General features: G+C 33.7%; 1 protein-coding gene across 1 annotated transcript in view; it reads right to left on the bottom strand.

Moving 5' to 3' along the window:
- SNTG1 (syntrophin gamma 1) overlaps window positions 1-13,413 on the bottom strand; it is an 813,750-nt gene that overhangs the window by 515,790 nt on the left and 284,547 nt on the right.

Genomic DNA, 13,413 nt, shown 5'->3' with positions numbered 1-13,413 from the left:
ATAGAAAGGAAAATTTTAGGTGCAATTCCAGTATTTTTAAAAAGTAAAAACTTTGTCCACAATGGTACTTTGTGACTAGCTTAAAGGCAATTATCTGTAATATGAATAGAATAATTTCTTATAGGAAAAAATAGTCATGAATCTTTCACTCTGTTTTAAACCTAAATTAAAATAATATTTAATCTACTTTTTTTTAATTGCATAAGAATCTTTATCCTTCAAAAAGAAAGCAAACATTAACTGTATATTTGAATTTATATCATCACAGGTAATTTTTGATCCCAAATAAATATGAACATACTTCTATCTACATATTCAAGCTCTCTTAAGCAAATTGTATATTCTGAGTTATAGAGTTATTATAGTTATAAAAATAATTTTGGAAATTGAAATCTTGCATGATAGGGCTTGAAGCCATTTCATCTATTCATCATCCTTGGTTCACCCAAATTAACTTTCTTCTTGGATAAATATATTCTGTTTAGTTCTAGGTATTACAGAGTCTTAAGCATTTTCCTCTATTTCAGCAAGATATTTTTTTCTTTTTATTATAGTTCTGGTATTACAAGTACTTTCAGAATAGAATAAGATCAGAGAGAGAGAGACTATAAAGAAAGAAAAGAGACTTTTGTTTCCAGTAGTTCAAGAGCACAGTCTACTTCTTCATTGTGTTTTGGCAAATTTGCATATTTTCTTAAGCATGTTAGTTTTCATAAAAAAAAATAATAATAACTCCTTAAGGATGATGTTGTATTATGTGAAAGTAAAGTTTCTTAAATCTTACATAATATATATTCCAACAAGACAGCTAAGCCAATTTGCATACAGAACTTCATTTCTCCTTGGCATAAGACATTAAGAGCTAGATTTTTATCACAATTAATTAATTAAATAGAAAACATTCAGCAGTAAGTATATCTGATCTTTTAGAAACTGTTACTATACATAATCCTAAAAATAAAAATTTTATATTTTCACAATAAATTATATTTGATCAGAACTTTTTATCAGAATAAATCTATTTCAAATTCTTTTTTTTTAATATGGGGGAGAAGAGTTATAATCAATTTTAATACAAATAAAAATGATATAATAAATGTTTTCTTTAAATAATTATAATTAATTTAACATATGACCATATAATTTTTTAACTAAATTGTGATTTTCAACTGTGCCTATGTTTGAGTATAGTGTATTGGGTGGGTGAAAAAAAATAGTTTTTCTTGCACAATTCCATATATAAATAATGTATATAGACATACCCCAAATAGAAAATAGTTAAATTTGTGTTTATACATAAATATGTGTTTGCATATGTATATGTGTGTGTATATACACATGTAACATTCTAATATAATTTTAAAGTAATTAAATATTTATTATAAATTGACTTTACATTTAATAAGTTAGATATGAATTTAAGTCAGACAGGGCATAGAAAGCATTTAAAGAGATTATTTGATTTATCCCAGTCATAGATGCATAAAAATTTATACACAAGATGCAGTATAACATCCATCCAACAGACATATAAATATAAAAGGATTACATAAAATGAAAGTGTGGAATAATCAATAGACTACTTGTGCATAGCTCTGGGTCCCATGTTAATTGTTCAGTCCACGAGCCTTTTTTTTTTTTTTTTAAGTTACTTATTTTTAATACACATTGCTTTATGAATCATGTTGGGAGAGAAAAATCAGAGCAAAAGGAAAAAAAAATCATGGGAGAGAAAACAGAAAAATAAGTGAACATAGCATATGTTGATTTACATTCAATTACCATGCAGATGGCATTTTCTGTCCAAAGTTTATTAGGATTACTTTGAATCACTGAACCACTGAGAAGAAACAAGTCTTCCATAATTGATCATCACACATTCTTGCTCTTATTGTGTACAATGTATTCTAGTTTCTATTTATTTCACTCAACATCACTTCAAGTAAATCTTCCCAGAGCTTTCTAAAATCAGCTGGTTTATCATTTTTTTATTAGAACAATAATATTCCATTATCTTCATATACCACAACTTACTTAGCTATCCCCCAATTGATGGGCATCATTCATTTTACCATAGAAAGGGCTGCTACATACATTTTTTTTTTTTTTTTTTTTGCACATCTGGGTCCTTTTTTTCCTCCTTTATGACTTCCTTGGTATATAGACCCAATAGTGGTACTGCTGGGTCAAAGGGTATGCATAGTTTTATAGCCCTTTGGACTTAGTTCCAAATTGCTCTCCAGAATGGTTAGGTCATTTCACAACTCCACCAACAATGTCCCAATTTTGCCATATCCCCTCCAAAATTTTCCATTATCTTTTCCTATAATCTTAACGAATTTGAGAGGTATGAGGCGGTATTTCAGAGTTGTTTTAATTTTCATTTTTCTAATCAATAATGCGTAGACCATTTTTTCATATGACTATAGATGGTTTTAATTGTGTCATCTAAAAGTTGTCTGTTCATCTCCTTTGACCATTTATTAATTAGGGAATGATTCATATCCTTATAAATTTGACACAGTTCTTCATATATTTTAGAAATGAGACCTTAATCAGAAACATTGGTTCTAAATATTTTTTTCTCATCTTTGTACTGCCCTTTTAATCTTGTTTCTGTTAGTTTTGTTTATGCAAAACCTTTTTAATGTGATGTAATCAAAGTTGTTAATTTTGCCTTTCATAATGTTCTCTAATTTTCCTTTGGTTTTAAATTCCTCCCTTCTCCAAAGATCTCCACAAGTTTTTCTTTACCTAACATTTATTGCCTTCATACAATATGCCAAGTGTCAAGAAGACAAAAAAAAAAAAAAAAAAAAAAACAAGAGAAAGAAAGAAACCAGTAGCTGCTCTCAAGGAACTTATTTTTGAATAAAGGACATAATATGTAAATAATTAGGCACATTCAAGAAATAGGCAAATTCAAAGACTATGGGAGAAAAGGCCCTAGCAAGCCGAGGTGGATCAGGAAAAGATGGCATGAATGTTTCATCTAGATAAGCCTTGAAAGCAGCTGGGAAAACTAAGAGATGGGGAGGGAAGGAGCAGAGAATACCAAGAATAGGAGATTGCTAGAGCAAAGGAATAGAGGTGGAGTGTCATGATCAAGGCACACTAAGTGGGATAGAGTAGCTAGAAACAAAAATATGGGAAGAAGAATAAGAAGACTAGAAAGATAGAAGGGAACAGTTCATGAACAACTGTAAGGGCCAAAAATATAACTTTATATTTGATCATTGGAAGTTATTAAGCAGAGGAGCAACAGACCTTATCTTTAGACAAAATCATTTTTGTAGCTGCTCGGATGATGGCTTGAAATAGAGTGACATTTGGAATAGGGTGGTTTGTTATAAGGATATTATAACAGATCAGATAGGGAAAAATGGAGCCCTGAAATATAGTATTAGCTGTGTAAATGGAGAGAAGTAAAAAGAAAAAGAAAAAAAAAAAAGGGTCGAAAGTGGCATCAAAGATGAAGGCCCAACTGGATAAATTAGGATGATGGTGGTAATAAATAATAATTATGAGGAAGTTCAGAAAAGGGGAGAGTGTGGAGGGGAAGATCATTAATTCTCTTAAGGAAAATCCAGTCTGAAACACCTAATTTGCAGTTTCAGTTTCAGAACTGAACCTAAAAAAAGAAACCAAGGCTTGCTGTATAAAACTGGGAGTTGTCTGAGTAGAGATAATAATTGAAGCCATTGGAGTTGATGATATTATCAAGTGAGATAATAATGAAGTGAAAATAATAAGAGGAGGATTAAGGCCTTGTGGACTATACAAGGATAGTACCTGTGACATGTATAAAGAATGAGCAAAGAAGAGTAAGTAGCCAGACACCCCAGACATAAGCATTATTACTCACATACACATGCACATGCACACACAAACACACACCAATAGAAAAGAAAGTATGTAAAATAAAAAAAAAAAATTATTGATAGAATCAAATATTTCCAAGAATTTAAGGAGAATGAAGATTGGGAAAATACCAGTATATTGAGAATTAATTAAATGACATTGACAGCTTTGGAAAGGGTAGTTTCTATTAGCTGATGATATCAGAGGCCAGGTTGTAAAGAGTATAGAAGACGGTAAGAGAAGAAACAGGAATGTTGATTATAGAAGGCTTTCTGAAGGAATTAAGAAATGGCAGAGTTAAAATATAGAATAGTAGTAGGAACAAGTAGATTATTTTTTATTTGGTTTTAGTTACAATTCTTTTTATTTTATTTTATTTTTTTGTTGAGGCAATTGGGGTTAAATGACTTGCCCAGGGTCACATAGCTAGAAAGTATTAAGTTTCTGAGGCCAGATTTGAACTCAGGTCCTCCTAACTTCAAGGCTAATACTCTATCCACTGTGCCACCTAGCTGCCCCTCTACCTCCTTTTTTTTTTTTTTTTTTTTTTGAGACACATTTGGGGTTAAGTGGTTGCTCAGGATCACATAACTAGTAAGTATTTAGTATCTGAGGCTGCATGTGAACTGAAGTCTTCTTGACTCCAAAGTCAGTGCTCTATCCACCAGATCATCTAACTGCCTCTGGTTTCAGTTCCTTAATGATGGGGAAACATGCTTAGAATTTTAGGAAAGAGAGAAAGTGCCCATTAACAAAGACTGAAAATAAAGAAGAGTAGAAGTAAGAGTTAATGGAGGAAAATTGGAAAGGGATAGAGATCAAGAATGTTTATAGAGGTCTTTGCTTTGGCAAGGAGATCAGACATTACTTAATCAGAGATTGGGGTCAAAAAAAAAAAGAACTTGAAGTGGAGATCATATCTGAATGTTATGAATGTGGGGAAAGGAGAACAGAAAATTATTGTAGGAAGTATAAAGAGAGACAAGAAGATTTGGGACAGAAAAGTGGTTTGGTGAACCAATTGGGGAAGAACATAATTTTAGAGGATAGAATAGGATTTAATTTGATCACAGAGGTAAAAACATTGAAGAAAGGAGAATGCAATCAAGTGCAAGGATAATGAAAGTATTGAGGAAGAACTAGTAGAGGGAATAGTAGCGTAACAGCCATTAGGCTAGTTTTTCCTTAGTTTGCAAGAAAACAGTGTGTCTCTGTTACTGGGTTCATTCCCTTCTGGGCTAGGTCAAGTAGGCTGTTTCTCAGTGCTGATTCTTTACTAAACTCAGCCACTTTAGTCACTGACAGACTGCTATCAACTCTGATTGTTGAACTTCTAATCTTTCAAAGGTCAGAATAGTTTATTCTTTTTCTTTGTATTCATTAATCCAATTTCCTGTAGATATAAATAGAAGGGATAAAAGAAACAGATACCATGTTCTTACAGTCAAATAACAACTTGGATGGGGAGATAAAGCAGTTATAATCTCTATTTCTGTCCCTCTCTTTCTCTCACCTTAAGCCACTTAGTAGTTCTTGCTATATTTGTGGTTAGACAGGAAAAATGTAAAAGATGCTGAGGATCAATTGAAATTTTTGAATGGAAAAAAGTTCCAGGTCCATCATCAATCCTTTTAGCTCCAAAGCCAACCCTAAAATTTCTTGTCCCCTCATTTTGGATTGAAACTGAAAAAAAAAAATACTATGTATGCTGTGTACAATACATCAGGAAGAGCATGATGCCTGCATTCTCTTAGGACTGGGCCTTCATTATCTGGGTAACCTACTATAGATTTGTAAATGCTGATTTTTTAAAGCATTTAAAGTGATTTAATAAATAGGTTTTCTTACACATTATACTTTCATTCTTTAAATCAACAAATATTTTTGAGAATTTATAAGATACAAAGAACTCTACTTTGTACTGTGTGGGATATTTTTTTTTTAAAGGTAAGACATGGCCCTAGCAATGATAGAGTTCATATCTAATAAATACTTATGACATTATGATTCCACTTGATGACATTCATTAGCACTTCCATTTTTCCTTTAGTTTCAAATTTCACTAGTCTAGAGAATACTTGGAAAAGAAACTCTAGCAACAAAAATATGAAACTTAAAATTTCTGAGAATTGCCTGGAGTATTAAGAAGTTTAGGGAGGTACCCAGTGTCACAAAGCCAGTACATGTCAAATGTGGGACTTGAGCATCTGTCTTCTTGACACTAATTTATCTCTCTATCTCTATCTATTACTATACAGTAATCCTTCAACAATTCCTAAAATAGAAAGAAATACAGTAAGCAGGTGGGAGAAACTAACAGTCTAGTAAGCTAATTTCTCATTTTATTCTGTTGAAACTGGCAAGAACTCTTCTTTCAAAAAATTCCTCATCCACTAATAGCTACTGCTGGGCTGCACCAACTATTTTCTTAATTCTTGTTCTATGTATAATAAATAAATGATTGCTTAAAATAGAACCAAGCCCAATAGTGCAGTCATTGCAGACACAAAGCATCAGAGGTATCAAGATGAACTTTTCAATCTCTCAGAGAAAAATGCATCTTATTTAGCCAGGGTCATCACCCAAATTACCTAGAACATCTTGCATAGCAATAATTAGCATTGAACACATTTTGGTCAGTTAGTTTTGTTCTATAGCGGATTTTGTGCTGGCACACTGATTTCCTTGGTTGGTAGCTGGCAAGTGTACCAGGGTTATCAAAAATCTTTCTTCAATGTTCCTTCTCATTTCCTACAATCCTGGCTCCAAAATCAGTGAACATTTAGAACATGTTCCACTACAAAAGAGCTGATGCAGATTGGTAAAATATGTAGAGAGTCAGCATAAACTGAGACTCTCAGAAATAACACTTATTTTGATTTTTTTTAACATATAAATCTACTCCAATCCATATTCCACATCTTCACAACACATATAAAGCATGGAATTTGAAACAGATCATACTTGCAGACTTATAAACATGAGAAAATATCCTTCTCATTGAAACGATCACTTTTTAAGCTATATGAAACATAAAATAAATCATAAATCTTTTCTCAAGATCAGTTGTTCTCTAATGATCCTAAACAGATTATGTCAGTTTCCCAAATTCTATTCTAATTTTGCTATGTGTAGTGAGCACATGTTTTTATTGGTTCACTAAAAAATCAAAAATATGTTTCTAACACCATTTATACTCCTCTCTCTTTATTCCTTTCTGCTTTCCAAGGAGAAAGCAAAAAATGGGGTTTCCAAACTTGAAACATAACGTTTTGAAAAGGGAAAGTTGAAAATTATCTATAAAAATGTTTTGAAAATAAAAAGCTTTAAGTTTATTTAAAAAATGGGGGTTTCCAACATTTTCTTTATTATCCAACTCATTAATTAGTATGTTCTTGGGACCAAGATTTGAAATATATTTAGCAAACACATGTTGCATATTTAAATGTAGGAATTCACTATAATTCTTTAAGGCCTCTTAGAAGTGGAAAGTTTGAATTCAAGAGGACTATTATTGTATAATATTCCTTTTGAGTACAATATGTTGGAATGGTAGAAATAACATTGAAGACCTAGTTCATGTCTCAGTTTGCTAATCCTTAAAATGGCAATGACAATACCTGTCAATTTCCTCTGTAAGACTGTTGTAAAGATCAAATGAGATAATCTATGTGGAAACAGTTTGTAAAATGTAAAATACCTATATGAACTATCACATCTGTGTGCTTGTTCTTCAAAATTAAAATATGTATTGTCATTAATCATACTTATATTTTTTGTTTGTACTTAAAAAATAGTAATACATTCTAAACCACATTCTTTTCCTTTAGGAGGGTATGATCTTTAAATGACATAACTGATCTACAATAGATATCCCATGCAAAAAATATACACAATATAACCCAGTGGTCTTCAAACTTTTTAAATAGGGGGCCAGTTCACTGTCCTTCAGACTGTTGGAGGTCTGGATTATAGTAAAAACAAAAGCTCACACTCTGTCTCTGCACCTCAGCCCATTTGTCATAATCCAGTGGGCATCTGGCCTGAGAGCTATAGTTTGAGAACCCCTGATATAACCTATCAAACTATATATAATCTGTGTTTTTTTAGTTTCCTTAGATATAAATATATATATTATAAACTTATAATCTTCAATGTACCCCAAGGCTCCTTAACTGGAATATTATGAGCATTTAAGTCTTAAGCAATGGAGACTTCCGGCCAAGATGGCAGCGTGGAGGCATACAGCTGCTTGAGCTCCTCGTTTTCTCTCAGAACTTACTTCATGACAAGCCTCTGACTTAATGCTTGACCCAGAAAGAAATCCACAAATTATCACCAAGAGAAGACATCCTTGAAAGTCGCCAGAAAAGGTCTGTGTTTGTTCGGGGGAGGGTCAATCAGACTGGGCGCAGACTGAGGGCAGACAGCCAGAGCAAGACAGGCAGCTCACACAGCTCAGACCGGAGGGGGAGGGGTGTGATCTCTGCCGTTTCTGTGAAAGGGCTTTTGCCCCTGTGTGGATGCTCCGTCTTGGCAGCAAGCCAGGAGCGGTGGAGAGGGTGTAAACACCGGAGGAGAAGATTAAAACCCCAGAAAGCCAGCGTCTCTCAGAGCCCGGCCACCCCCAACCCCCACCTGGACTGACTAGGTGCTTTCTCAGAGCCTCAGAGCGCAGACTCAGTACAGTCATTGCTGTTCTGTTAGTGGCTCTCTGCTGCCCTACCCCCAGTCTGTAGAGGAAGCCCATTAATAACATCCAGCCCTATCCCCCTCAAAACAGACCAATTGTTTCTCTTGTCAGTTTGTTTTCTTTGATTACTACTCTGACAAAATGAACAAAAAATTCAAAAGGGCTCTAACCATTGACAGCTTCTGTGTGGAGAGGGAGCAGACTTCAAATGCTGAGGAGACTAGGAACAGACTGTCCCCAGATGTATCCCCTGGGAGGGATATAAGCTGCTCCTCAATACAAAAGAACCTCATGGAGGAAATCAAAAAGACTCTCACAAGAGAGCTGGAAGAGAAATGGGAAAAGGAAAGGGAAGCTTGGCAAGAGAGCCTGGAGAAGTCATCCTATGCATTCAAAGACAGAGTGGATAAAGAAATCAAATCATTGAGAAACAAGATTAGTGAGCTGGAAAAGGTAAACAACTCCAAGGAAAACAGGATTAGAGAGCTGGAAAAAGAAATCAGCTCTCTAAAACATAAAATGGATAAAATGGAAAAAAATTCCATAGAAGATAAAAACTCAATTGGACAATTACAAAGAGATATAAAAAAAGTGAGTGAAGAAAATACATCATTGAAAATTAGACTGGAACAAGTAGAAATGAATGACTCAAGGAGAAACCAAGAGGGAGTCAAGCAAAACCAGAGAAATGAAACAATTGAAAAGACTGTCAAGTACCTTACCAGAAAGACAACAGACCTGGAAAACAGATCCAGGAGAGACAATTTGAGAATAATCGGACTCCCTGAAAAATGGGAGGAAAAAAAGAGCTTGGACACCATTTTCGAGGAAATTATCAAAGAGAACTGCCCAGACGTTTTGGAAACAGAGGGTAAAATAGACATTGAGAAAATTCATCGATCACCTACTGAAAGGGACCCTAAAATCAAAACGCCAAGAAATATAGTGGCCAAGTTCAAGAACCATCAGACAAAGGAAAAGATATTGGAAGCTGCTAGAAAAAAACAATTCAGATATGGAGGATCCACAATAAGGATAACACAGGATCTAGCAGCATCCACATTAAAAGAACGCAGGGCCTGGAACATGATATTCCGAAAGGCTAAGGAACTTGGTATGCAGCCAAGAATAACTTACCCAGCAAGAATGAGCATCGTTTTCCAGGGAAGAAGATGGACATTTAACGAAATAAATGAATTCCATCTATTTTTGATGAAAAAACCAGACCTACATAAGAGGTTTGATCTTCAAATACAGAACTCAAGAGACTTCTAAAAAAGGTAAAAAGAAATCTTGAGAACTATACTTCTGTCAAAAAAATATGTAAAGAACATATGTACAATTTGTCTTAGAAACTAGAGGTGGAAAGGAGATTATATCATTAAAAAGTATAAAGTGGTGGTACTACATCTCATGAAGAGGCAAAGGTAACCTATTATATCTGAGAGAAAGAAAGGAGGGAGATGAACATAGCGTGTATCAATAGACATATTCGATTTATGGTGAAACTTCTTCCACTTCATTGAAAAGTGAAAGGGAAGGAGTAAGCTAAGGGGAAGGGAATACAGAAATTGTGAAGAAAACGGGTAAAATAAGGGGAGGATCTTTAAGGTGGGGGAGGGATCCTAAAAAGGGAGGGCTGTGAAAAGCAAGTGGTGTTTACCAGTTTAATACTGGATAGGAGGGTAAAAGGGAAGGAAAGGGGAAAAGCATAAGCAGGGGTTAATAGGATGGCAAGCAATATAGAATTAGTCCTTCTAACCATAAATGTGAATGGGGCAAACTGCCTCATAAAGAGGAAGCAGTTAGCAGGTTGGATTAAAAGTCAGAATCCTACTATATGTTGTTTACAGGAAACACACCTGAAACAGGATGAGACATTCAAACTAAAAGTAAAAGGGTGGAGCAGAATCTATTATGCTTCAGGCAAAACCAAAAAAGCAGGAGTAGCCATCCTCATCTCAGATCAAGCAAAAACAAAAATTGATCTAATTAAAAGAGATAAGGAAGGGCATTATATCCTGCTAAAGGGAAGCATCAATAGTGAAGCAGTATCAATATTAAACATGTATGCACCAAGTGGTGCAGCATCTAAATTCTTAAAAGAGAAATTAAGAGAACTGCAAGAGGAAATAGATAGCAAAACTATAATAGCGGGAGATCTCAACCTTGCACTCTCAGAATTAGATAAATCAAACCACAAAATAAATAAGAAAGAAGTCAAAGAGGTAAATAGAATACTAGAAAAGTTTGATATGATAGATCTTTGGCGAAAGCTAAATGGAGACAGAAAGGAATATACTTTCTTCTCAGCAGTTCATGGAACCTATACAAAAATTGATCATATACTAGGGCATAAAAACCTCAAAATCAAATGCAGTAAGGCAGAAATAGTAAATGCATCCTTTTCAGACCATAATGCAATCAAAATAACATTTAATAAAAAGCCAGGGGAAAATAGACCAAAAAATAATTGGAAACTAAATAATCTTATACTAAAGAATGATTGGGTAAAACAGCAAATCATAGACATAATTAATAACTTCACCCAAGAAAATGACAATAATGAGACATCATACCAAAATGTGTGGGATACAGCCAAAGCAGTAATTAGGGGAAGTTTTATATCTCTACAGGCCTACCTGCATAAAATAGAGAAAGAGAGGGCCAACGAATTAGGTTTACAACTAAAATTGCTAGAAAAGGAACAAATTAAAAAGCCCCAGACAAACACAAAACTTGAAATTCAAAAAATAAAAGGTGAGATTAATAAAATTGAAAGTAAAAAAACTATTGAATTAATTAATAAAACTAAGAGTTGGTTTTATGAAAAAACCAACAAAATAGACAAACCCTTAGTAAACCTGATTAAAAAAAGGAAAGAGAAAAAGCAAATTGATAGTCTTGAAAATGAAAAGGGTGAACTCACCACTAATGAAGAGGAAATTAGAACAATAGTTAGGAGCTACTTTGCTCAACTTTATGCCGATAAATTCGATAACTTAAATGAAATGGAAGAATACCTTCAAAAATATAGCTTGCCCAGATTAACAGAGGAAGAAGTAAGTAGTCTAAATAGTCCCATCTCAGAAAAAGAAATAGACCAAGCTATTAACCAACTTCCTAAGAAAAAGTCCCCAGGACCAGATGGATTTACAGGTGAATTCTACCAAACATTTAAAGAACAACTAACTCCAATGCTATGTAAACTATTTGAAAAAATAGGGGAGGAAGGAGTCCTACCAAACTCCTTTTATGACACAGACATGGTACTGATACCTAAACCAGGTCGATCGAAAACTGAGAAAGAAAACTATAGACCAATTTCCTTAATGAATATTGATGCTAAAATCTTAAATAAGATATTAGCAAATAGACTTCAGAAAATCATCCCCAGGATAATACACTATGACCAAGTGGGATTTATACCAGGAATGCAGGGCTGGTTTAATATTAGGAAAACTATTAGTATAATTGACCATATTAATAATCAAATTAATAAAAATCATATGATCATCTCAATAGATGCAGAAAAGGCATTTGATAAAATCCAACATCCATTCCTACTAAAAACACTTGAGAGTATAGGAATAAATGGACTATTCCTTAAAATAATAAGGAGTATATATTTAAAACCTTCAGTAAACATCATATGTAATGGTGATAAACTAGAACCTTTCCCTGTAAGATCAGGAGTGAAACAAGGTTGCCCACTATCACCATTACTATTCAATATAGTACTAGAAACTCTAGCCTTGGCAATAAGAGCCGAGAAAGAGATCCAAGGAATTAGAGTAAGAAATGAAGAAATCAAATTGTCACTTTTCGCAGATGACATGATGGTATACTTAGAGAACCCCAAAGACTCTGCTAAAAAGCTATTAGAAATAATTCAGAATTTTAGCAAAGTCGCAGGATACAAAATAAACCCACATAAATCCTCAGGATTTTTATACATTACCAACACAATCCAACAGCAAGAGATACAAAGAGAAATTCCATTCAAAATAACAGTCGATAGTATCAAATATTTGGGAATATATCTACCAAAGGAGAGTCAGGAATTATATGAGCAAAATTACAAAACACTTGCCACAAAAATAAAGTCAGATTTAAATAATTGGAAAGACATTCAATGTTCTTGGATAGGCCGAGCGAATATAATAAAGATGACAATACTCCCCAAACTAATCTATTTATTTAGTGCTATACCAATCAGACTCCCAAGAAACTATTTTAATGACCTAGAAAAAATAACAACAAAATTCATATGGAAGAATAAAAGGTCGAGAATTGCAAGGGAACTAATGAAAAAAAAGTCAGAGGAAGGTGGTCTAAGTGTACCTGATTTAAAGCTATATTATAAAGCAACAGTCACCAAAACCATTTGGTATTGGCTAAGAAATAGACCGTAGATCAGTGGAACAGATTAGATACAAAGGACAAGATAGTGAATAAAAATAGCAATCTAATCTTTGACAAACCCAAAGATCCCAAATTTTGGGATAAGAATTTATTATTTGACAAAAACTGCTGGGAAAACTGGAAATTAGTATGGCACAAACTAGGCATGGACCCACATTTAACACCACATACTAAGATTAGATCAAAATGGGTCCAAGATTTAGGCATAAAGAACGAAATCATAAATAAATTGGAGGAACATGGGATGGTTTACCTCTCAGACTTGTGGAGGAGGAAGGAGTTTGTGTCCAAGGGAGAACTAGAGATCATTATTGATCACAAAATAGAACATTTTGATTACACCAAATTAAAAAGTTTCTGCACAAACAAAACTAATGCAAACAAGATTAGAAGGGAAGTAACAAATTGGGAAAAAATTTTTACAGTTAAAGGTT

Source organism: Sminthopsis crassicaudata, chromosome 1, assembly GCF_048593235.1.
Source record: "Sminthopsis crassicaudata isolate SCR6 chromosome 1, ASM4859323v1, whole genome shotgun sequence".
NCBI lineage: Eukaryota > Metazoa > Chordata > Mammalia > Dasyuromorphia > Dasyuridae > Sminthopsis > Sminthopsis crassicaudata.
The sequence above is the reverse complement of the archived record's forward strand: the minus strand, read 5'-3'. Positions and strand labels throughout refer to the sequence as shown.